Here is a 27,616-nt window from a genome sequence, read left to right on the forward strand (position 1 = left end):
TTTTTCTTATTTTAACTTTTATTTTACATTTTTTCACTGTTCTTTTTAAAAAAAATGGTGTCACTTTTATTCCTATTGCCTCCCTTGTAATAGAAAAAAGCACGACAGGACCTCTTAAATATGAGATCTGGGGTCAGAGAGACCCCAGATCTTATATTTACACTGAAATGCAAATCAAAAAAATGTTGTCATTTGAAAAAAATTAAAATAAAATGTCCCTCTAAGAGCTATTGGCAATGACTTGGAGGGCGCCAGGTGGGGGGGGGGGGGGGGAGCGCTATCTTCCCCTCACTCGTCTCCATGTCAGGCCAGGGACAGGTCCGGATCGCCGTTACCGACCTGGCTCCTAACTTTTTTAGCTGGCTCCTAGATTCCAAGCAAATTTGTCAAGCCCTGGTATATACTATTAGAGGATATATACTGCATATACTATTAGAGGAGAGATATACTATTAAAGGGACAATCTGGTAAACATCATCAGACTCATTAACTTTAACCTCATTTTGTTACTGGCCGATTAATTGCTTATGAAAATGGTAATCAATTAATTTTGTAATTGACTAGTTGTTTCAGCCCTAATAGGCGGGACCGTGACACTATGCAGATTTTGCATTTGACCAGATATGCATTTAATGCGAGTTATAAAATTTTTAATAAACTGCCCACTAGATGGTGCTTCCCTTTCTAGAAAACGCACACAATGGAGCTCATGGGGAAATAGCACCTCTTTCCTATTTCAATCGCTGTGCAATTTGCCCCTTTTATTAAACATTGACGCAAATCGCATTGCAGAGTATCTGTCAGTACTTGAACAAAAGTATTGGTACTCGTACTGGCTGATAAAAAAAAATTAAATAAAAAAACGGTATTGGTGCAACCCTAGTGTGTTGTTTTATATGCGATTTAAGCTTGTTACCGCCGAACTCTATAGGATGTGCATTTCAATGAAAACGCATCAAAAGATACAGCATATTAGGACTGCCATGGTTGCGGAAAAGAATATTGCATAATCTATGGCCTGCCCAAGTCTTGCATTCCCTTACACAGAAGACAGACACCCCACCCACCTCCTTCCAACGGAGTCTGGCTTTCCAAAGTCAATGAGATTTACCACTATGGAAGGTGCCCTGGCCTCCTCAAATCACAGAGACCATCAATTTCAAAAGACATTTTACTGGCTCGACTTCAATAGTTCTCCTGAATATCAATTTTTGATAGCGAGCCCTTGAGCATTTACTCCTACTTCTTAATGCCCTACATTACACCCCCTCCTCCCCAACCAACTCTCAATCCTCTTGAGCAACATCACCCCCCCCCCTTTTTTTGTGCTCTCAGTAGCTTATTTCTTCATGGTGCTTTCCTACAGGAGGTTTTGCATGTTTTGACAGAACCCTTCTGCCTTTTCTTACTTTATGTCATGGTTTACAGGTAAAAAGTATTATTTGAGTCCTACAAGACATACTTATGTATTAAAAATTGCAGTAGCTATCTGTAATCTAGAGAAATTACCCATTTCTTGTTAACTGCACAGAGAATTACAGTGGGACAGGTCTACGTAAAATGATATGGATCATGCCCCCAACTCCTATTCTTTTGGATTATGCTCTTAAATCTACTGCAGTACCCGATTTGGCTCTGTACTGTATCATGATGTGCCTTTATTAACACAAAAAAAAAAAAACCCACACCACACACACACACTTTTTTTTTTCCGCCATTTTGGCATATTGAATAAAAAGTACACAATACTGTATTTTATTTATAGAGAATTGCAACTTTTAAAATTCTTTAGATAATTTGCCCAGTAATAACTTTTTTATTGCGCTCCATTTCCCCATCTCGATCTGTGGCGGTGACTATTGTCACCAGGACAAAAAGTGACGGCAAACCCAAAACTTTTCCACTATCACTGGGACAGGAGGTGAGAGAACATTTTCCAATGGGGGACACCTGTGTTGGTAACATTTTTAAAGGGGTTTCCTGTTACTTAAATATTATCTCTCACCTTCCAGAGTAATGATGCTTTGCATCTGGTTCTACTCCATTGCTGGTGAAAACTGGGAGGTAGGTAGGTCACTGGCAAAATAACAAACATCCAATCAGAGAGGGAGCAACATATGCAAGCAGGTTGAGTGTTTCACCTCCCTGCGGTGTCCTTCATAGCAGATCCTGCACTGGATTACAAGAGCGACATCGGTCTAATTGCACAGCCCAGTCCTTTCAACAAAAAAAAAAAATAAAAACACACACACACACACACACACACACACACACACACACACACACACACACACCTATATGTAAACCAGATCACATCTCATAGATCAGGTATCCGAAAATCATAAGAGATTAAGCCTGAAGAGAGCACAAAAATATTGTCCAAAGGAGACGTCTGACATGGGCTCTGTCAAAGCCAATAGCAGAAGCCAAAACAAATAGAACTCGGTAGTCTTCTTATGTACCATAAAACCTGCTCTACCGTTCCATCTGAATGGTTCACTATAGGCAAACCGTAAATGAGTGTGTGTGTGTGTGTGTGTGTGTGTGTCCTTCACTCTTCATGCACACCGTGTTGTCTCACCTCTCTGCACACAATGTCTTCTCTCTAAGGACTCTTATTGTCCAAGTCGTTTTCTACCTCTCCTCGCTGTTCAATAATCCGTTCTCCTAGACCTACATCACCAAGTTTACAAAGAAATGCTTCCGTGACTTTTTGTTCTTCCATACCCAACCAAGTCATCGGCACTTGTATTCCTGCATGTCCAACTGTTCTGTCAAACAGCAGCATCCTTGCCCATTCATCTGGGCCATTCAGTGCAGCATCACCATCCTTCACAACATGGTCTAATCCTAGAACTCCCTGAAGTATAAACCAGCAGCAGTGGTCTATGTATGGCTTGCTCCCCTCTACTGCTCCTTATATTCCTGCTCACTCAACACTGCTCCCCTCCTCTGCCCACTAAAACGGTTTGTATCCCAGTCATTGCTGTTTTAGGCCAGTTGCCATAGATGTAATAACAATTTACTGATGCTTATACTCAGGATCTTGTTGGCAGAAAGATCCTGAGTAAAATGTGCCGTAAACATCTTGAGGAAACGTGCGTATGCGTAAAAATGCTTCATTGCCAGTTTATACACTATATAGGTACATAAAGAAACATATGCTCATAAAATGACTGCACTCAAACATAAAGTTTTCTATTTTTGTTTTATGGCTCTGTACTCATCACTGTATTACTGATCTTTACACAGCTGGCAGACAGTGCATCTATATTCGGAACAGTAAAAACATGGTGTTTTTTTTACTCCTGTGTGCAAGAGGCCTAATGTTGCAGAACTTACTAAAAACATTACTATATACACTCACCGGCCACTTTATTAGGTACACCTGTTCAATTGCTTGGTAACACAAATTGCTAATCAGCCAATCACATGGCAGCAACTCAATGCATTTAGGCATCTAGAAGATGACTTGCTAAAGTTCAAACCGAGCATCAGAATGGGGAAGAATGGGGATTTAAGGGACTTTAAACGTGGCATGTTTGTTGGTGCCAGACTAACTGGTTTGAGTATTTCAAAAACTGCTGATCTACTGGGATTTTCACGCACAACCATCTCTAGGGTTTACAGAGAATGGACCGAAAAAGAGAAAATATTTAGCGAGTGGCAGCTGCATGGACAAAACTTGTTGATATCAGAGATTGGGCAGACTGGTTTGAGATAATAGAAAGTCAACACCAACTCAAATAATCACTCATTACAACCAAGGTATGCAAAATACCATCTCTAAACACATCGAACCTTGAAGCAAATGTGCTACAACAGCAGACGACCATACCGGGTGCCACTCCTGTCAGTTAAGAGCAGGAAACTTAGGCTGCAATTCGCACAGAAGCCCCAAAATGGGACAATAGAATATTGGAAAAACGTTGCCTCATCTGAGGAGTCTGGATTTCAGATGGTATGGTCAAAATTTGGCAGGATATTTTCTTGGCACACATTGGGCCCCTATTTGCAATTGAGCATTGTTTAACCACTACAATACAGGGCACTTTCGCCCCCTTCCTTCCCAGCCCAATTTTCAGCTTTCATCGCTCTAGCGCTTTCAGTGACAATTGCGCGGTCATGCTACACTGTACCCAAATGACATTTTTATCATTTTGTTCACACAAATAGAGCTTTATTTTGGTGGTATTTATTCACGACTCCGTTTTTTATTTTTTGCGATATAAGCGCAAAAAAGCGGAAATTTGGAAAAAAAACAATATTTTCTTTTTTCTATTTTAAAAGAAATCCAATAAAAATCAAATTTTGTCATAAATTTAAGCCAAAATGTATTCTGCTACATGTTTTTGGTAAAAAAAATTCCGTTAAGTGTATAATAATTGGTTTGTGTGATCACGGACATATGTACGCAAATGATCATGTACATATGTGTGCAGGTGATCACGTACATATGTGTGCACATAATCATTGGGACAAGTGATTTTAGTGGGACATATGTGGGGGACATGTTTTTATTATTAGGGACATGCGTTTTTATTTTTTGGGGACATGTATGTTTTGGGGACATGTGTGTTATGGGGACATATGTGGGGACTGTGTGGTGTGTTGTGTGTTTACACTAGACTGAAGATCAGTGAGTAAAAAGCTGTAAAAAAACAGCTCATACTCACTGATCACCAGCCGGCTGCAGCAATCTGCTCTCCTCTCCTCAGCGATGACTTCTGTGTGAGGAGAGGAGGAGCCGATTGCCTAGCAACCGGCTGTTTGTTTACATCACATGACGGCCGTGATTGGACACGGCCGTCATGTGATCAGGAGGGCCAATCACAGAGCCCTCCTGCCGATCTGAGATGCGCCGTGTCCCGGTGACACGGGCGCATCCTGAACGTCCTATCAGGAGTAGACGGCTCCCACCCGGCCGTATATGTGCATTGGCCGGGTGGGAAGTGGTTAAATGCCACGGTCTATCTGAGTATGGTTGCTGACCATGACCATCCCTCTATGACTACAGTGTCCCCATCTTCTGATGGCTCCTTCCAGCAGGATAACACACCATGTCACAAAGCTCAAATCATCTCAAACTGATTTATTGAACATAACAGTTCACTGCACTCCAATTGCCTCCACAGTCATCAAATCTCAATCCAATAGATCAACTTTAGTATGCGGTGGAACTGGATATTCACATCATGGATGTGCAGCCGACAAAACTGCAGCAACTGTGTGATGCTCTCATGTCAATATGGACCAAAATCTCTGAGGAATGTTTCCAACACCTTGCTGAATCTGTGCCATGAAGAATTAAGGCAGTTCTGAAGGCAAAGGGGGGGGTCCAACCCAGTACAGTACTAGCAAGGTGTACCTAATCAAGTGGCTGGTGAGTGTATATCCTGGGGTTGTCCACTCTTGGCCTGGAGGACAGACAATGACTAAATACAAAATACATTTTTGAAATGGTACACAACACAAAAAAGGAAGAAACAGTCAGGCATGTAAGAAAGTAAAAAGCAGCTCTAGCCTCAGTACTCGCTCTTCAGCATTACACTCCTGTGAGCCCAGGCTGTCATGGACACACCACATTGGGAAGCACATTAGTCTGGACTCACAGTATAATACTTTAAGCGGCGCCAATGACGATGCGATGTCAGTGTTGCTCTGCGCAGTATTGAAGATGGTCCACTGTTGCCACAGGGTGAAGAAAAAAAAAAACAAGACCCAAGGACATCACAAGACTTACCAGAAGACTGCTTGATTTAGGGCTCATTTACACCAACCCAACAACGATATGCACCATATAACACATTCATCTTGGTGTGTGCTACAAAAAAGGGCAAAGCAGTGCACGGTTACAATGCATCACACTTATTTTTCTAATCATTGAAATCTGGCGATGTTAAACGCTTAAAAATGCAGACATGCTCCCTTTCGAACATTAGGTCTTTCATTATATTCAAATTAAAAAAATTCCCCCCCCCCCTCCAGTTTATCTATGGATTAGCTTACCACGATCGAGTGTTATAGGGACCCCCATGTCCTAGGTCCTATTCCTCCCACTCCATAAACTTTTTGATGCTTTCTAAGCTTTGCCCAAATACTCCCTCTTATGTTAACAAGTGGGAGACTGACCTCTGTATCAATATAGAACCCGAAGAATGGACCAAAATACGGTTGGCCACAAAATCATGCTCAATAAATGTTGATGCATTGGAACTTGGAAGCTTTCATCTAACGCTGGTATCAGGCTCCTGTGTGAATCTCTAAATTTGTTTCTTTGGGGTTGGAAAAAAAAAAAAATCAGGCACCCATATGCATGTTTGGTGGACATGTCCAATAATCAACAAATCCTGGACTGAGATTTTTGAACTCCTCTATAAAGTGCTTAACAGAACTGTCACCTTGGACCAGGGGTCTCACACTGGCAGCCCTCCAGCTGTTGCGAAACTACAAGTCCAATTATGCCACTGACTGTGACAGTCAATATTGTAACTGTCAGCCTTGCAATGCCTCATGAGACTGTAGTTTTGCAACAGCTGGAGTGCCACCAGTTTGAGACCCCTGCCTTAGACCCTACAATAGCTATCCTAAACTTGCTCCTTCAAGACATCACCCCTGCGTAATTCAAACTTCTTCCGCAAATTACAATTGCAGCAAAGCAAACTGTAGCTGCTGCTTGGGAAACTCCACATTCTAGTTTCACCAAAGCTAAAAACCGAGTCACCCGCGCTATGATCCATGGCAAAAATTGAAGCTACATTGCAAGATAGCCTCCCTAAGTAAACTAAAATATGGCAGTCTTGGGTAGATAATTTTGCTCCAGCAGGATTAAATCCTACACTCCTCGAGATCTCCGCTCTACAGACATCTCCCTCACCTTACACTCCCTGTCCTCCTGCGCAATCAATACTTTCCTCTTTTGACCCAGCTACTATAGAGGAAGTCACTAAACTTTTTTCGAATGCCCACTTAACCTCCTGCCCCGTCGACCCCGTTCCTTCTCAAATACTACGGTCACCATCTGATTCAATCCTGCACTCCTTAACTCATATCTTCAACCTCTCACTCTCTACTGGCATCTTCCCCAACCCTCTAAAACATGCACTAGTCACTCCCATGCCAAAAAAGGCCTCAGACCCCACCAATCTTAACAACTTAAGACCCATCTCTTTACTCCCTTTTGCCTCCAAACTCCTTGAACGTTGAGGCTCGGTTCACACAGGGGCGACTTGTCCAGGCGACTTCGCCACCTGACAAGTCGCCCCCGTTCTGTACTACGGAACCGTTCTAATAGGAGCGACTCGAGTCGCTCTGACTTAGAAAAAAGGTTCCTGTACTACTTTTGCGGCGACTTCGGGCGACTTGCATTGACTTCTATACAGAAGTCGTTTTGCAAGTCGCCGCTGAGGTCGCGGCGCTGCAAGTCGTGCCGCGTCCTGTGTGAACCGAGCCTTAGTCTACAACCGACTGAGCAACCACCTCATTGAAAATAACCTTCTCGATCCTTTTCAGTCTGGATTTCGCCCACATAACTCCACAGAAACTGCCCTCCTAAAACTAACTAACGACTTACTAACAGCCAAAACCAACGGTCATTATTCCATACTCTTACTCTTGGACCTTTCTGCTGCCTTTGATACAGTTGACCACCCCCTACTCCTCAAAAAACTCAATTTGCTTGGTCTCCATGGCTGCACTCACCGTTGGTTTGAATCTTACCTATCTCATCGCACCTTCAGTATCACTTACAACTCCACTTCCTCTTCTCCAACTCCCCTTTCCGTTGGGGTCCCCCAAGGTTCTGTCCTTGGACCTCTACTATTCTCGATCTACACGTCCTCCCTGGGTCAGCTGGTAGCCTCTCATGGCTTTCACTAGCATTTATATGCTGATGACACCCAAATCTCTCTACCCCATCAATCTCCTCACGCATCGCTGATCTACTAACAGACATATCAGCCTGGATGTCACACCACTTCCTCAAACTGAATCGATCTAAAACCGAGCTCTTAATATTTCCTCCCCCACGTACCCCTCCGCTGACTTCTCTGTCAAGATCAATGGCACATCTATCAGTCCATCCCCACATGCCAGGGTGCTAGGGGTAACCTTAGACTCCGAACTGTCCTTTCAGGCCCACATACAAGCCCTGTCCAAATCATGCCGTCTTAGCCTCCCCAACATTTCCAGAATACACCCCTTTTTTAACTAATGACACCACCAAGCTTCTAATTCACTCCCTGGTCATCTCTCGCCTCGACTACTGCAACTCCCTCCTCGTTGGATTACCTTTACACAGACTATCCCCCCTCCAGTCCATAATGAATGCTGCTGCCAGACTCATCCACCTTACCAGCCATTCAGTGTCCTCCACCCCTCTCTGCCAATCCCTCCATTGGCTACCACTCACCCAACGAATAAAATTCAAAGTACTAACAATAATTTACAAAGCCATCCATAACTCTGCCCCCAGCTACATCACTGACCTAGTCCCAAAATACCAACCAAACCGCCCTCTTCGGTCATCTCAAGACCTCCTGCTCTCTAGCTGCCTTGTCACCTCCTCCCATGCTCTCCCATCCCTTGGAACTCCCTACCCCAATCTGTCTGACTGTCCCCTAATCTATCCATCTTTAGACGATCCCTGAAAACCCTTCTCTTCAAAGAAGCGTATCCTGCTTCTAACTAACACTGTTTTACTTCCTCCATCAGCTCATCCCCCCACAGCTATTACCTTTTGTATCAATTGCCCCTTCCTTTTTAGATTGTAAGCTCTAACGAGCAGGGCCCTCTGATTCCTCTTGTACCAAATTGTAATGTAAATGTAATGTCTGCCCTCATGTTGTAAAGCGCTGAGCAAACTGTTGGCGCTATATAAAACCTTTATAATAATAATAATAATAACTGTATAGTACAATCTATGTATGTATTGAGCTGCTGCTGTTATGTCAGATCCCCTGGGAATACCCCCTACTCCTCCTCATTTCCGCTTAACCCTACCTTTGATCCTTACCCCCAATCTATAATATTTTCTCGAACCGGATGCAAATGCATGAATACACTGTTTGTTGAAGGTAGAACAGTAGCAAGGACATGCAAGAAAGTTTTTTCCCGTAGTTCTCCTTTAAAGGATTTACAGGCCTACTGTTAATAATTATGGAATGTTAGATTCTATCTACAATCTCTGTTCTTGCTATCTGTATGTTTTTTTCCTACTCAACAATATCCTATACTACATTGTATTTGGTTCTAAAAGTTGGAATACAATTTTGAAGAAAAAAGTGGACATGCTGCATTTTTATGAACAAACACCAAGTAAAAGGATGTTTTTATTTTTTTTATGGAAATGCATTTTAAACGTGTGACCAGAGATTTAGTACATTATAGGCAAGTGCCCCAGGCCCCATCATTCAGTGTCATAAGATAACAGGAAACATTTTATCCTTTATTTTCTACATTTCACAGTGGCTTGGTTATATTTCCACATTTCGCATGGACATTACCCTGCTCTTCAATGGGAACCTGTTAGCCAATGTGCAGGAAAGTGGCCATCCTGTAGCAATAAACAGGAAGGGCAATAAAAAAAAGTTGTCATAGGGTAAAGGCAGTCACATTATGTTCAGTTTTAAACCGGCAGATCAAACATGGGACACACTTCATAAACTGCAATTGTAAATAGAAAGGGCATGCTGATCTAATGCAGAGCAATACGTGATTGCACAAACAAAAGTAAAATGTGTGCTGAAGTGTACCACAGCCAGGTCAAAGATGCAGAACCAGTACTGACCCGAGCTTCTCTAAACTCTTGTAGACACGGTTCGAGATTCCGACAACCATATCCGTCGGATTTTGTCCGAAACTGTTGCATACACACAGTCGGACAAAGTTGTCGGAAAATCCGACGTGATGACGTTATTTCGTTACGACGGGACTACGTTCACGCTAGTAGCCAATAACTTTGGTGTAGGAATTTGATCTGAGCATGCGTGGCACTTTGTCCGATCGGAATTCTCTACACCTGATCGGAGTATGTTCGATCTGAGTATTTTGTCGGAAAATTTTACCAACAAGTTGGAAAACTTGGTCCGTCGGATACTCCAATGGAAACAGTCCGATGTAGACCACACACAGTCGGAATATCCGACAAAACGGTCCGATCGGACACATTCCATCGGAATCTCCGACCGTGTGTACAAGGGCTAAATGTTCTTTTTGCACTTGCAAACATATATTTCTTTGTCTCGCTTATAATAACAATAAAAAGGTGCTATACTGGGTCAATGCACTTTTTTATATAATCATAGAAAAAAAAAAGGAATTGTAATTTAGAGAGACACAAGAAATACAATCTACCAATGAAGGGTCGGTTCACACTGAGGCAGCACGACTTACAGCGCGACTGCCTCAGGCAACCCAGACGCGACCGCTGTGGCGACTTGCAAAATGACTTCTGTATAGAAGTCAATGCAAGTCGCCCCCAAAGTCGTACAGGAACCTTTTTCTAAGTCGGAGCGTCTTGTGTCGCTCCGATTAGCACGGTTCCATTGTACAGAGCGGGACACTACTTGTCAGACGGCTAAGTCGCCTGACAAGTCGTCCTAGTGTGAACCGACCCTTAGTGCTGCCAGTTTTCATCACTGGCCTAATTCTGGGGCACCAGTCTCCCTGCTGTGTCACCAACACCTTTTGCTTCCTGAAAGTCCCTGTCCCAGAGACTGTGATTATGTAGGCTAATGAAACCCATGTTCTCAACACCTCCCATCTGAAAATGCAGGGGAAGCAAAGATTTTAGGATGCACTCCTAATCTAATTATGCACATCACTGATCACGTTCATTTAAAAGGATACAGTGGGTATAGAAAAGAATCACTCCCCTTTAAATAAAGAACCACATTTTGTTGCTTTGCAGCCTGAAATGAAGACAGCCACTGTTTGTTTCATCCAGCTGTATTTACTCAGTACAACTGAGAGTTGCAAGATTTTGGCTAAAATGAGAATCGTATTTTGCTTAGAATAAAGATCACGATTCTCGGGGCGCAACATTTTTCACCATATTTTTTTTTTTTTAAATCATCTTTATTATTTTCTTAAGAAATGATTCTACAAACAATTACATTCAGTCCTAAGGCATTGAGGTTTAAAACAAATCCCCAATGTCTTCACATTTACTAACATCCTTTCCATTACATATCTATACCATTGTTAGGTGGTGGCCCGAGAGAAGGGGGTACTTGGTGGAGAGTTAACCTGTGAGAAAAGAAAAAAAAAACAAAAAAAAAATTAAAAAAAAATAAAAAAAGTGTGGGCAAATTTAAATTTCTCCCCTATGTTGTTGCCCTTCTTTATGTGTTTTTACTGTGCCCTTGTGCTTCCTTTTATTTGTTTAAGAAAAAAAAAAAAAAAAAAAAAAAAAAAAAAAAAAAAAACCCCAATACCCTTGCTCATTTTTTCATTATTGCGTGCTTTTATTCCATCTGTGCCCCTTGGTGTATTGTTTATGTTTTGTGCTTAGGGAGGTCCTCGACCTTCCTTTATATTTCCTAGAAATTGTGTTGTTCATTTTTATGTCTCCACCATTGGTTATCTCTCCTCCTGCCCCCCTCCCTCAAGCCCCTCCTCCAATTACATTTCCAACATTTATTCACTTCCCATATACCTTAAAACATACTACATACAACAGAATTTAAAGGTTGTGGTTCGGATTCATATTTCCCCTTTACCCTTTCTACGGTGTACTTTTGGAGGACACGAGTCTGCGTAACAGTTTCTTTATTTTCCTTTTCCTTTTTTCCTTTCTCTCTTCTTCTTCCCTTTTCCTTCCCCTTTCCCTCCCCTTTCCTTCCCCTTTTCTTTTTTTTTTTTTCTCTCCCTTCCTTCCTCCCTCTCCCTATCAGGGATCTCTGGGAGGCTCGGGAAGGAATCAAAGTTTTTAATCTAGATATGACTTACTCTCTCTCTATTTCTCTGGAGTATTGCTTCCAGCCTGCCCACATGTTTTTATATTTTCCTTGTTGTTCTTTTATATCATATATCCCTTTTTCAGCTTCCATTATTTTATCTACCTCTCTCTTCCATTCCAGAAGGGTGGGGCATGCTTTCTGCTTCCAATATCTAGGTATTAATATTTTGGCCGCATTCAGCAGATGTGGTATGACTCCTTTTTTATAAGATTTAATGGATCCTTCTGTCCCATGAAACAGATACTGTAGGGGTGTCATTTCTATTGATTTTGCTGTTATCCTCCCTATCCATTTAGCCACTCCCTCCCAAAAAATCCTAATTTTTGGGCAATCCCACCATAAATGAAGGTATGTCCCCTTTTCCCTACATCCTCTCCAGCAATGCCCATCCGCTGTTGGATATATCTCTGCTATTTTGGCTGGGGTTCGGTACCATCTGGCTATAAACTTATATGACATTTCTTGTATTGCTGCGCTTTTTGATGTTGCATGCGTCATTTCCATAAGTTTTTTTATTTGTGTTGGTCTAAATGTGCATTTTAGTTCTTTCTCCCACTCTCTTATAAAATAAGGGGTTGTACTGTTTTGTTCGCTATGAACTAATTTATATATCTGGGATAGTAAATTACTTGGTTTTTCTATTTTCATACACATCTTCTCATATATCGTAAGGGAGCTCAGTGGTCTTACTTGGGGTTCTAATTTATTAAAGAAATCTCTCATTTGATAGTATCTCCATCCCGACATGTGTATATCTCCTTGTAATGCTATTAATTCTGTCAGCGGGAGTAAACTTCCCAATGGGGCATATCTTAAACACCTTGTATCCCCCCCTGCACCCCAGGAGCCTAATACTCCCTTTTCTTCCCCCGGTGGGAACCATGGATATCCTCCTAATGGGGCCAGTGGTGATGTACGTGGGGCATATTTTTCGTTTTTATTCAATCTGTCCCATACTTCTAACGTATTCCGTGTTAGTGGTGATGTCCACTTTGATAGAGCTCTATTTGTGGCCTGTATCCACGGGGCCCCCGCTAAATTTCTGCCCGCCATACTTTCTTCTACCGAAACCCATGCCTTATTTGAGGAGTCATGGCACCAGTTTAGTATTCGTACCATAGACATTGCTTTATAATACATAAAGACATCTGGGAGCCCTATTCCTCCTTCCTTCTTATTTCTACGCAGGATGTCATATGCTATTCTAGGATTTTTATCATTCCATATAAAAGATATAAACATTTTACGTATTCTTTTAAAAAAGACCTGGGGCACTGCTATAGGTACAGTATTTAAGATATATATTATTCTGGGTAGTATATTCATTTTCAAGGTGTTTATTCTTCCAAACCATGTCAAGGAGTAACCCTTCCACCTATTTAAATCTTTAATTATTTCTGTTATTAGTATCTCATAATTGAGTTCATATAAGGATTTAACCTCCGCCGTAATATGTACTCCTAGATAGTATAATGATTTTTTTTCCCATTTAAAGGGAAGGTTGTTCTTCATTGCCATTGACATCAATGGGGGTACGTGACAGGGTAATATTATAGATTTTTCCATGTTTATTTTAAAGTTGGACACTTTCCCATATCTCTGAACCTCCTCCATTAGTGCCATTATTGATCCCTGTGGTTCTGACAAATAGAATAATAGGTCATCAGCATATGCTGATACCTTATGCTCCTCAGATCCTATTGTTATTCCTTTTATACCTTTATTTTCTCTCACCCTGCACAGAAATGGTTCCAGAGTCAAGGCAAACAGTATTGGAGACAGGGGACACCCCTGTCTTGTGCCATTTCGTATTTCAAAGCAGCCTGATAAAGTACCGTTTACCTTCACTCTAGCTCTAGGTTTTGCATATAGAGCTATTATCCATCCCATCATTCGATCTCCCATGCCTACTGCTTTCAGCACTTCCTTCATGAATTCCCAGTCCACTCTATCAAATGCCTTTTCGGCATCCATTGATAGCAGTGTTCTGGGAGCTTCTTCTGGGCCGTTTTGCATCCAATAGAGTATATTTAAGGCTCGTATGGTGTTATCTTTAGTTTCTCTACCTTTCATGAAGCCCGTTTGGTCACGATGGACCAATTGTGTTACCTCTACTTGTATTCTGGTAGCTATTATTTTTGCTATTAATTTGGTGTCCGTATTGAGCAATGATATGGGTCTATAGTTAGCGCATTCCTGTGGGTCCTTCCCTGATTTTGGTAAGACTGTTATATATGCTAACAGTGCTTCTGAGGACATTGGATTGGAGGCAGTTATATTATTAAAGTATCTACATAAGGGTGTTTCTAGTATTTGAGCAAACTTCTTATAGTATAAATTAGTTAACCCGTCGGGTCCTGGGCTTTTCCCCCTTGGTAGATTCTCTATTGCTTTTCTTATTTCCTCTTTAGTTATTGGCTCTTCTAATTTTTCTATTATCCTGGGTGGTAGCATTGGTATTGTAGAGCTACTAATATAATCTCTCATCTCTTCTATCCTCCCCCTATCTTCCCCCTGCCTCAGAATGGGTTGGATATCATATAGATTCTTGTAGAATTGTTGGAATTCCGTAGCTATTATTTTCGTATCCTTTACTTGTTTATTATTCACTCTTATCTCATGTACATGGGATAGTTCTCTCTTTTTTTTTAGTTGTCTAGCCAATAATCGGCCGCATTTATTCCCATGTTCATAGAATCTATGTGCTAAGAATCTATATTTATCCCTGACCCTTCTGTCCAGACATCTGGAAAGCTCCTCCCTCAATATCCCCAGCCGCCTAGCATCTCCTGGTTCACAAGTGCTCTTATGTTTTTTCTCCAATTCCTTTATTTTTTCCATCTGGTCTTCTATCTCTTTTCTTTTCTCCCTTTTAACTCGTGTTCCATGTGCTATTAATTCGCCTCTAACTACCGCTTTGTGAGCTTCCCATACTATTCGCTCCGATATTTCCTCTGATGTATTTAGGTCAAAATATTCCACCAATTTACGTTGGAGATCCTCTAGTATTTTTTTATCATCTAATAATGATTCGTTTAGTCTCCACGTTCGTTCCCTTTGGCCCGCGTGTGTAAGGGAGATCACCGCCACCACCGGGGCGTGATCTGATATCGTTATTGGTTCAATGCTTACTGTTTTTATATTTTCTAAATAATATTGGTCTACCATGATCCAATCCAGCCTGGAGTAGGCATTATGGCTTTTTGAATAATAACTATAGTTTTTCCTTTCTCCATTTAATGCCCTCCAGCTATCTACCAAGTGTGAAGCTTGAAATAATTTTTTTACCTGTTTAAGTGCTCTAAGTGATAATGGTGTTTTCCCTGTTGTTGTATCTAATTTAGTGTCCACGATAATATTAAAATCCCCTCCCAAAATCAAAAACCCTTCTCTAAATTTTTCTAGCTCTCTCAATGCTTTTCCCAAAAATTCAACCGTGTGTGTATTTGGGGCGTATATTGACGCAAATGTATACCCTTGCCCCTGCAGTGTTCCTTTAATAAAGAGGAATCTCCCTTCTGGGTCTATATTCACCTCTATGGATGTCAGGGGGCACGTGTTCCCAAAGGCTATCGATACTCCTCTGGCTCTCGCAATGGGCGATACGGCATGATACCACTTGTTATATGGGAATAACGGTAGCCTTGGTACAGATCCTGACGTAAAATGTGTTTCTTGTAAAAAGGCTATATCCACAGCATGATGGTTTAGTTCCTGCCATAAGCGGCCTCTTTTTTGGGGTGAGTATAGTCCCCTTACATTATAAGTCATTATTTTTAATGTTTTAACCATTTCTTTATTCTAGGTATTTATATACCATTCTTGATCTCCTCTGGGGATTGTGGCATGGACTTCCGGTGGAGAGGAGCGAGTGAGTGAGAGAGCGATTGACGCCGTCCCCCCCCCTCCGCTCTCGAGTATGCTGTGAAGCAGTCTCCCTACAGTCTCTCTGAGAAGTATGCCCGCTATCCCTTCCTCGAGCTAATGGACGTCCACTGTAAAAGCTGAGATTACCCTACCTTCTCTCCCCCTACGACGCCGGCTACCTCCCGCTGACTCCCTCCCGTCTGCGGAGCGCCGGATGCCGGGACCGGATCGACGGGCACGGCAGGGCAGGGGACGAAGCACCGGAGCGGTGAGCCGAAGGGGAGGAAGCGAGGATCTCGTGAGATCTCGGGAGGCTTCTGAGTGTTCCCTGGTGTGGAGACACGAAGGGGAGAGCAGACGGCGCTGCTGAGAAGCGGCAGAAGTGGAGCCGGACCCCAGAGAGGAATCCAGGGTGGAACGAGCCTGTGTGCCCCCTGCCTGCCTGGAGTGATAGGGGTGGAGGCGACCCCCCCTAGAGAGTAACCCGGAGATCATCAGAAAAGAGGGTGAGAGCAAGCTTTATTAACACATTCTCTTCAAGATTGTAAATTTGAGGAATAACTGATCCACCCTGAATGCGCATATGGGACAGTTGAAACATGTACATACAGGTGCATGGACACTAGCGGAGTGACAAACAGGGATTGGGTAGCGGGAGAGCTTATACACATACCCTCAGACGCATTTACATGCTGGAGTTTGTCTTGTTACAGAGATAGCCTGGTTAGGCATCCCCCCCCTAGGACCCGATAGAAGCACGGATACACAGCTTGGCGTAGTAAAAAAAAGAAAGAGCTTCAACATAAAGAAATTAAGAGATAATTACTCTAAAAAATAAAGAAAGCAGTGGAGAATAAGCAGCAGGGATGACAACACGCAGACGTGCAGCACTACAGCCAGCAGCAGGAGGAAGTAGGAACTCGGCAAATGCGCTGCGTGCATATTTGACGCCGCAAAAGGGAGATCAATGGGCAACCCAGAACCAAGAAGGGAGACGGGGGAGCCTGGAACTGGCAGGTGGGCACACGAAGGTGGGACGAGGTGCTTCAGCATCAAATCATAGTGAACCCATGGGGTACGGCCGTGGACTACAAACATCAGGCAGGGAGGAGCGGAGAAAAAGTGGAAATCATCTGGAGGGGAGGCAGAGAGAAGGAATACAAACCCCAGGAGGCATGAAAGAGGATTGGAGGAATGGTGGAGTGAGAGGGGACAAAAAGAGACTCTCAATACTGAAAGGCACCCCAACAGAACAGGATAAGGAACCAAAAGGCCCCCAGGCTAAGGAAACAGCAGCAGCAAGCGAAGATGAGGAAACTAGAGATACAGTAGATAATGGGGGTAATCCACCAGAGGAAGAGCAAATGGAAAGAAGGGGGAAAGGCCAGGACCCCATGGGACCTCCCGTTGATATACTTAGGAAAGGAATGGCAAAAGAGAGACTGGAAAACCCCATAAGGACAGAACAAAATAAAGGTGGTCTTGAGGGGGTAGAGACAGAAAGTGTAAACATAGAATGGGACCTTAGGGAGCATATAAAAGCCCTACCTACGAAGGCGGATATCCAACAGCTAATAGCTACAGTAGAGAAATCATGTAAACAAGCAGTGGGGGAATTAAGGGAGGAGGTGGAGGCAGTAGGTAATCGAATGGAAGGAATTGAAAATGCCCAAGAAGAGATGGCACAAGCAGTAGCGGAGGTTCAGGACACTATTAAATATCATGAGGAAGCAATGAATAATTATAGAGATCAAATGGATGAATATGAGAACAGGGACCGACGACAGAATATACGGATAAGAGGCTTACCTGAAAAATATCATAGCAGCGATCTGCCAATGGTGGTGCAAAAGCTATTTTGTCAGATTATGGGAACAGCAGCGCCTGAATTTATCGAAATAGACAGGGTTCATCGTGTTACCTCTTTTGGAATTCAAAACAAAGATAAACCAAGGGATGTGATATGCAAACTACATAAGTATACAATAAAGGAAACAATAATTAAGATTGCACGGGACATCCCCACAATTGAATATGAAGGTGCTCACATCCTTCTGTTCCCCGATATAGCTCGCCGAACATTAATGCAGCGTAGAATGGTTAAACCACTGTTGGAAGCCTTACAGGCAGCAGACATTAGGTACCGATGGGGGTACCCATTCCGCCTAATAGCATCAAGGAATGGAAAAACAGCAGTACTCCGCACCAGAGACGATCTAAAAGAGTTCCTGGAAATACTAGAACTTCCATTTACAGATTTCCAAGATTGGAGAATAGCTAATATTAAGACACTAATCCATCGACCGGAGTCCTGGTGCCAAGTGGGAGGAAAAGGAAAAGGCTAAGGAAAGATCCTAGTACACTTTTGTATAAGAGGCTCGAAGTAGGGAAAAAAAAAAAAAGAAAAAAAAGAGAGAGACTCAGGAAGAAAAAGAAATAAGTGAAGCCAGGAGGGGGGGGGGAGGAGGGGGTCAGCTCTCAAACTCGCTATTTAATTTTGCAGAGTGTTCTTTTCTTTTTTCTTGTTTTGTTTTGTTTTTTTTTTTTTTTTTTTTTTTTTCTTTTTTCAATTAGGTGGGTCCCGTGGAAAGGGATTGCTTAAACTGCAATATGCAGAAGGGGGGGAGGGCTCGGGAGGAGCAAGGAGCAACCAAACGGGCTCACCCTACCGATAGTTGGTACATTTTACTAAGTAAAGTGTTAGGTTGTGGTTATGGTTCTCTTGGTGTACATGGAGGCGGGGAACACGAGATATGGGGTAACACATTTTTCACCATATACAAAAAAATTGGGCTAACTTTACAGTTTCCTTTTTTTGAAATTCACTGAAGTGTATTTTTTCCCCAAAATTGCATTTACAAGACCGCTGTGCAAATACTGTGTGACATAAAATATTGCAACAGTCGCCATTTTATTCTCTATGGTCTCTGCTGAAAATATAATGTTTGGGGGTTCCAAGTAATTTTCTAGCAAAAAAAAATACAGATTTTAACTTTGTAAGAAACATGTGTCAGAAAAAAGGTTTAGTTTTTAAATGGTTAAATTGCCCTCATCTACACACAATGTTGTTTATAGTTATCTAACAGCACAGACAATGTTGTGAAAATCTTGCCAGGCTGCCGGTGTCCTATCATATAAGGTCCCCCATTCGATAGTGTCCGCTGCGTACTGCGCATGCGCAGTACACAGCAACACAGATTCCGAAAATTGCTGAGGATGAACGGCGCCTGCGCCGTGAGTCCAGGTTCTATCTCCACTATCCAAGTGGACATAGAGTAGGAATATAAAAAAGAGCCGAGCGCAGCGAGGCCAAGCCCGAAGCGTGGTGAGCGAAGATCGCCCACGAGGGGCCCTCTAATATTAACAACCCTATGTCCGCTTGGATGGCGGGGCTACCACCTCCACTCACGGCGCAGGGGCCGCTCAGCTTCGGAGATTTTCCGAAGCTTCGTCTGCTCCGTACTGCGCATGCGCAGTACGGCGCGGACACTATATGATGGCCGGACACTATATGGCAGAACACCGTGTTTTTTTATTTTGACAGCTGAGTGCACAGAGAACTGTCCCTTGTCAATTTTACATTGTATTTTTTTTTTTATTATTTAACTGCCTATTCCCAAACTGTCATTTGATTTGATATGGGATTTGTATTGCGCCAGTAAATTTGAAGTAAAACACATAGTATTAATCTACACAATTTTGTGCATTAAAAAAAGAAGAAAACAAATAAAATTAGACATGCTATCTGCCAACAGAACTTAACCAAAAAGTGCATTCTATGTATCCAAAAATATATCAAATCATTATTATTCAACCAAAAAATAAAAGCCTCATGCACGTGTCCTGCTTCTTAATATAAGGGGTCAACAATGCCAAGAGTTGGTGAAAGCAGGGGTCCGTCATCCGGAGAGAATTCCGAAAATCATCTGGATTATTCTCCTTGAACTCCCGCGGCAAAGGCATATGACATAATTGGTCACGATTAATAAAGCAGCCAATTTTTGATCCAAGAACTCCTCCTCCTGATCCTGGACTTGGGTCAAAGCAATAACTCCAAGGCCAATAATAAATAACACGTTATCTCTTCCAATTCTGCAACATGACAAACGGCTGTTCAGAAACAAACTGAAAAGTGCAAATCAACACTCAAAACTTCTGCTAACACAAAATTAGCACAAGGAGCCCAAAGGGTGGCGCTAAAGAGCTGAAAAACCACGTAGTACGTCACTACGTTTGTGTTTGTTAGCCAACAATTCCCTACTATTTGTATGCAAGACAAAATCCAGGCACAAGCCTTCGGACAAAAGTCAGAGGGGTTGCCGGCAAAACTCCCATCATGTGTACGAGGCTTAAGATGAAAAATGAGGAGAGAGAAGCCCTGGGAAAGGGCAAGTGCCATGTTTGTGCCAACATTATAAATAATGTTTGGGGGTTCTGAGTAATTTTCTAGCAAAAAATACTGGATTTAAACTGGTCAACAAAAAGTTCCATAAAAGACCCGGTATGGAAGTTGTTAAAAGGGCTAATTATTTTTATTTCCAGCTTGAGTTCTGCTTTACTGGTGCAAGAAACATAAAAGTAGTGAAGATCTCCGTTTTAGAGCCACTCTGCCTCCTCCTTTGCCTATTGCCCATTTATTTGGCTAAAACCTGCCAAGATACACATAATGAAGAGCACCAACCGGCTCTCCTCAGGTGGATTAGGATTTCATTTACATAAATAAAGCACTCAATTCGAAAAAATGCCCTGTGGGCAAAAGGTGGAAGAAACGGTTACACAAGCAAGGAAAGCAAAACAATGAATGTTTTTCTCATATTTGCAGGGCTCTATTTACTTGGCACCGGCAGATGAAAATCTTGTTGGTTTACAATGTGAACTCTAACAGGTCTAAGTACATTTGGCATAACCCCATGAGGACAAACTGCAGGCGTTATCATACACAAAGGCTGATAGCAGATAGGTAGACAACTGTCATTTCAGGAACAACTCCATGCAAAACTGTTGGAGTGCATTTTAATATATGCATACCAAATTTACACGTGTAATATGTGGCTTTCAGCACCAAGAACAATGACAGTTTTTGGTTAAGACGTGTCTGAGGCCAATTTTGTTTTCATTTTGAATAGAGTATGGGATAGGTAAATCCCCTGGCAGAAAACTGACATTGATGTCACATTAGGGAGATTTTCCTTCACTTCCTGTTGTGTATATACACAATATGACACGAGAAGATAACTATCCAATCTGAGGGAAATCCCATGTTAGATGGAGCAAGTGTTCTCATTGCAAGAATTTTCTTCATGCCCACTTTGGTCACAACTCTTTGGGGACAATTTTGGATTTTCCCTTATTTTCAGTCGCAGCAATGGTGGTCATGTGTTTCTCCTGCCTACTGTTAGATTTTTCTTTTTTAGGACAAATTGGGCTTTTATTTTATCGCGATCTCGATTAGAACCCCTCTGATCATCTCTATTCCAGAGTTTGTTGATTCTTTCATATAACAAGTGGAGAAACTCAACTGCTCTCTCAGCTGTCAAAGGAAATCATCAGTCTGCCAGTTTTGAATATGAAACATTGTAACTAAGCTTCCTTCTTCGATCAAAGGGGATACACTTCTGTTTATAAAGAAAAAATCTGCAGGAAGTGTTGCTGTGAGAATTGTGAGAGAATCGTGATCTATCTTATAAGCAAAAAAAATAAAAAATTGCGATTCTCATTTTAGTCAGAATCGAGCAGCTCTAAGCGACAGTGCATATTTTTAGCCCCGATACCCGTATTAGTGTCACTGGTTCCCACAAAGTGTCAGAATATCCGCCGCAATATCAGTCACACTTCACCGTCATTACTAGTAAAATAATAATTAAAAATAATAATGAATAAAAATACCCCATCATTTGGAGATGCTATAACTTTTGCGCAAACTGATCTATATACTCTTATTGGGATTTTTTTTTTTTTTTTTTTTTTTTTAACCAAAAACATGTAGCAGAATACATATTGGCCTAAATTGATGAAGAAATGTTTTCTATTTTTTTATTGGATACATTTTGACATAAGTAAAAAATATTGTTTTGTTTTTCAAAATTGACGTTTTTTTTAGTTCAAGGGCCAGTTCACACAACAATGCTTACAGTTCCAAAAAAAAAAAAAAGCTAAATTTTTCCTGCACTGGACTGTACTGGAAAGGTGTAAAACGCATCAAAACGCACTGGAACGCACCTAAATGCATCCAAATAAGGTTAAAGTGGGGTGCCCCCTAAAAAAAAAAAAAAAATTTAAAAAAGTCAGCAGCTACAAATACTGCATCTGCTGACTTTTAATAATCGGACATTTACCTGTCCCAGGGTCCAGCGATGCGGGGGGGGACAAAGCCCCCCCCCCCCTCGTTCCCCGCTCAGCTCGCGGCGCTGTCATTCTTACTGTGGGCCCCCGGCTGTGAAGCCACCCGCTGCGTATTCGTGAGTGGCGCAGGGCGCCACGATACGACGCATAGTCATCTGGGACACGCGACAGGTCCCAGATGACTGTGCGGCATGAGGGGAAGCGAGGATGTCACCAGCCCGGGCATTGAAGAAGGCAGACTACGAGGGACCAACTAGCAACAGGCATTTAGAGGTGAGTAAAAAAAAAAATCCAATTATTTATTTATTTTAAGAATTTTAAACAATTTTTTTATTTTTTTGGGGGGGGGGGTAAAAAAAAAAAAAAACACTTGAACGCGTCAAAAGCGCACTTGCAGAAAAAGCATCTGGAAAGCATCTGGGCTGTGTTTCTATGGTGTGAACTGGTCATAAAGTGCAATAAAATAAAAAGCACAGAGTAAGGATGAGCTCTGGCATGTTCGCACAGTCCACATGCAGAGCCCGCCAGGAAGTCAGCGCAGTGCTGCGCTAATCACAGGCAGTGAGACATTTCCCCCGATACGCAGCTGCAGAGATCAGGAAATGTCTCACTGCCTGTGATCAGCGCTGCGCCGACTTACTGGCGGGCTCTGCACGTGGAGTGTGCGAACACACCGGAGCTCATCCCTACCACAGAGGTTATCAAATACCACCGAAAGAAAACTTTTTTTTTTTTTTTTTACAAATAGAAAGCGGGTGGGGGGGGGGGGGCGACACCGATTGTGTTTGGGTATGTCACATGACCACGCAATTGTCAGTTGCCGTATCACAAAAAATGGCCTGGTCAGAAGGGGGGGGAGGGAGGTAAACTTTCCAGAGGTCAAGTGGTTAAGAACTGGTAAGTTTCGATATCTGGAGCAGTTGTGCATGGTAACCAATCAGCTGCTATCTTTCATTTTCTAAGCTTGACTGAACAAGTAGAAGATAGAAGCCGATTGGTTGCCACGTGCAGCTGTTCCAGTTTTGATAAAATGTATATTACAATGCTTATATTTTTTTCCCTTCCTCTGAATGTGTTCTAGGCTTTTTTTGGTTTAAAAACTGTTATTTGAAAAAAAAAAAAAAAGTATATTTTTGGGATGCCCCGTGCAGGGATTGGTGGGTCCTAGCGCCGGATTCTAAGTAAAATAAATGGATTTGCTGCAACATCAGCATCAAACGAACAACTAATATACAAAGTGGAGAGCTGAGTCCAGAGCCAGCACTGTGTACATTGTATACAAGCAGCGTGCGTCCTCATATTCACCATGGACACGTCATAAATCTATCCCTTACCTGTGTGCGGACAATGCCAGGCCTGCCTGTTCATCCTAGGGTCAGCCTCCCCCGGATATGTGTTGGGTGAGCTGGCAGCGGCCTAAGCCTGCTCCAGAAGCCGGGGACTTTCCTGGCTGCCGTACCCTCTCAGCTGCTGCGGCCTCACAACTAGAGAGAATCCGCTCTTCGGAGAGCAAGATACAAGAAAGCAAAGGGAGCTACATACACCGTCTAACCCTGTCCTCCAAAGTCACATGACAAGCACACACCAACCAGAAACATCGCCCACTGACAACACGAGCCCGAGAGCCAGGCTGCTGCCATAGACTCGCACTACAAACCTGACACCTAGTGGCAGACTTTAGGTTTCGCACGCCTTCAGGAAAACCTGGGTAAAACAATGGAGTCCACTTATAAATACGTCATGCGTTCTGCGACCTAAAGAGACCCTGGCACCAACTCAAAACAGTGCAGTTAGAAGCACAGAAAAATAAACAGTTTGAAATGCTTTCTTGTAATATTTTCCCTCCCCATAAATTATTACATGTAACTGCCAGGGGAGATGTGAAGGGGGATAGTATCTAAACTATGTATTGGAAGAGTTAAAGTGTAACTACCCAGAAAAACTTGATAAAAAAATAATGTTCTTTAGCAAGGAACAAACATTCTACATGAATAATTATGCTATCAAAAATAGTGTGTGCTGTAAATGGCCTGCAGCATTGCTCTTGTTTCTTCTTGCTGGAGGCTGATATTTACTGAAGCCCAGAGCCCCTGAACAGCAGTAAATCATAAAGCAGAACTAAACCCATTAATTTAATGGTTTCAAAAAAACATTCCTGGAATACCGGGATTGCTAACTGTCTCATTTGCTTGTGTCTTCAACCAAACTGTCACATTATCAAATGGCTGGTGTCATAATTGATCACATGTGCAGCACCATGCAAGTCAAACAGAAGCAGCTTTCTTGGCTGTAAAGGATAGGAGGGTTTCATTTGATTTTAAGGCTATCAGCAGATCAGCCTCAACAAACTGAGCAGTGCTTAAAAAATCAAGAGAAACTCAGAATGTGCAGTGCAGGGTGAGACAGTGTTTTACTGGATTTTAACTACTTTTGCAACCCACGCTATAGTGGAAAGACGGCTACCGCGTAAGCTTAAAATGCCAGGAGAGCATCCATGGACGTCCTCCAGATCTCACACTGCTAGGACTTGGCTGATCATAGATCAGGTAAAGGGCCAATCACAGCAGGCCCTTTACCACGTGATCAGCTGATCATGGAAGTAAACAGAAGCCGGTTGTCGTTTTTTTTCTCCTCATGCTGTCAGAGTGAAGGAAAGAAGAAAGCCATTAACCGGCCTCTGTTGGAGGGACACCAGTCCTCTTAGTGCCCACCAGTGCTGCTAATCAGTGCCACCCATTGGTGCTTCATCATCAATGTCACTTATCAGTGCTTCCCATCAGTGCCGCCTATCAGTGACACCTCTCTATGCCACCTATCAGGGCTGCCAATCAGTGCCACCCAGGGCTCGAGTGCTGCGGGAACGCATGGGAACGGCGTTCCCGTACTATTTCCACAGCGGGAACGCCGTTCCCATTAGCTATCTGAGCCGGGCCGGCTGAGGCTATGCAGCGCGTAGTCCGCGCCGCTCCTCAGCCGCCGAGTGACTGTGCGTGCCCACGCCGAAGTCATGTGACCGGTTGCTAGATGCGGAGCGGCCCCTGCCTAGCAACCGGTCACATGACTTCGGCGTGGGCACGCACTGGCACGAGACCGTCAGTGTGACACACGCGCGCCGGACTGTCCTCCCGCTCCCCTCTAGGCCGTCACTGAGAGAGGACGAAAGGCCATGTTCAGTTCAAGCGCCAAAATCGTCAAGCCTAATGGCGAAAAGCCAGACGAGTTTGAGTCTGGCATTTCCCAGGCTCTGCTGGAGTTGGAGATGAACTCTGACCTCAAAGCTCAACTAAGGGAATTAAACATTACTGCAGCAAAGTCCCTCAGCTGAAATCTTTCCAGAAGATCCAAGTCAGACTGGTGCGCGAGCTGGAAAAGAAGTTCAGTGGCAAGCATGTTGTCTTCATTGCTCAGAGAAGGATTCTGCCCAAACCAACAAGAAAAAGCCGCACAAAAAACAAGCAGAAGCGTCCCAGGAGCCGTACTTTGACTGCAGTACATGATGCCATCCTTGAAGATTTGGTGTACCCAAGTGAAACTGTGGGCAAGAGAATCCGTGTGAAGTTGGACGGCAGTCGGCTTATCAAAGTCCATTTGGACAAAGCACAACAGAACAATGTTGAACACAAGGTGGAAACATTTTCTGGTGTCTACAAGAAACTCACAGGCAAAGATGTGAATTTTGAATTCCCAGAATTTCAGCTGTAAAGTGCTTATGATGTAATAAAAAAAAAAAAATACTCTACTCAGTGCCTCCTGTGGAAACAGCCGCTGCACTTTGAGTTTACTTAGTTCTTCTCCCCCCAGAACAGAAGGGAAGAGAATACCAGGAGGTCAGTCACTAGTAGTGTGTAAGTAAGTTGCATTCTGCAATACCCTGCCAAATTGCCAATACTCATCCATACTGCCAATACTCATCAATACTCTGCAATACCCTGCCAATACTCATCAATACTCTGCAATACCCCGCCAATACTCTGCAATACCCCGCCAATACTCTGCAATACCCGCCAATACTCATCAATACTCTGCAATACCCCGCCAATACTCTGCAATACCCCGCCAATACTCTGCAATACCCGCCAATACTCTGCAATACATACCCTGCCAATACTCTGCAGTACCCTATCAATACTCTGCAATACCCTATCAATACTCTGCAATACCCTGCCAATACTCTGCAATACCCTATCAATACTCTGCAATACCCTGCCAATACTCTGCAATACCCTATCAATACTCTGCAATACCCTATCAGTATCAATAATCTGCAATACCCTGCCAATACTCTGCAATACCCTATCAATACTCTACACTACCCTATCAATACTCTGCACTACCCCACCAATACTCTGCACTACCCCGCCAATACTCTGCACTACCCCGCCAATACTCTGCAATACCCCGCCAATAATCTGCAATACATACCCTGCCAATACTCTGCAATACCCTGCCAATACTCTTCAATACCCTGCCAATACTCTGCAATACCCTGCCAATACTCTTCAATACCCTGCCAATACTCTGCAATACCCTGCCAATACTCTGCAATACCCCGCCAATACTCTGCAATACCCCGCCAATACTCTGCAATACATACCCTGCCAATACTCTGCAATACCCTGCCAATACTCTGCAGTACCCTATCAATACTCTGCAATACTCTGTCAATACTCTGCAATACCCTGCCAATACTCTGCAATACCCTGCCAATACATACCCTGCCAATACTCTGCAATACCCTGCCAATACTCTGCAATACTCTGCCAATACTCTTCAATATCCTGCCAATACTCTGCAACACCCTGCCAATACTCTGCAATACCCTATCAATACTCTGCAATACTGTGCCAATACTCTGCAATACCCTGCCAATACTCTGCCAATAAATACCCTGCCAATACTCTGCAATACCCTGCCAATACTCTGCCAATACACACCCTGCAATACCCTATCAATACTCTTCAATATTCTGCCAATACTCTTCAATATTCTGCCAATACTCTTCAATATCCTGTCAATACTCTGCAATACTCTGCAATACATACCCTGACAATTCTCTGCAATACCCTGCCAATACTCTGCCAATAAATACCCTGCCAATACTCTGCAATACCCTGTCAATACTCCACAATACTCTGCCAATACTCTGCCAATACATACCCTGCCAATACTCTGCAATACCCTGCCAATACTCTGCCAATACTCTGCCAATACTCTGCCAATACTCTTCAATACCCTGCCAATACTCTGCAATACCCTGCCAATACTCTGCCAATACTCTTCAATACCCTGCCAATACTCTGCAATACCCTGCCAATACTCTGCAATACATACCCTACCAATACTCTGCAATACCCTATCAATACTCTGCAATACCCTGCCAATACATACCCTGCCGATGCTCTGCAATACTCTGCCAATACTCTTCAATACATACCCTGCCAATACTC

General features: G+C 42.9%; 1 protein-coding gene and 1 pseudogene across 2 annotated transcripts in view; one reads left to right on the top strand and one right to left on the bottom strand.

The window, feature by feature from the left end:
- The window catches only part of SLC35E2B (solute carrier family 35 member E2B), a 123,597-nt gene extending 99,844 nt beyond the window's left edge, over positions 1-23,753 (bottom strand). The window contains exons 1-2 of one of the 2 annotated variants that reach the window (XM_077457599.1): positions 23,504-23,753; positions 5,744-5,824 (exon numbers count right to left, since the gene is read on the bottom strand). The gene's annotated coding sequence lies outside the window, so the exon portion shown is untranslated. The remainder of the gene's footprint in view (positions 1-5,743; positions 5,825-23,503) is intronic. The other variant, XM_077457598.1, reaches the window with a different exon arrangement.
- A 1,544-nt stretch (positions 23,754-25,297) lies between these two features.
- LOC143934198 (small ribosomal subunit protein eS7 pseudogene) lies at positions 25,298-25,905 on the top strand (annotated as a pseudogene).
- Positions 25,906-27,616: the final 1,711 nt, after the last annotated feature.

This window comes from Lithobates pipiens, unplaced genomic scaffold (genome assembly GCF_037356315.1).
Source record: "Lithobates pipiens isolate NorthernLeopardFrog02 unplaced genomic scaffold, aLitPip1_a1.2 Scaffold_27, whole genome shotgun sequence".
NCBI lineage: Eukaryota > Metazoa > Chordata > Amphibia > Anura > Ranidae > Lithobates > Lithobates pipiens.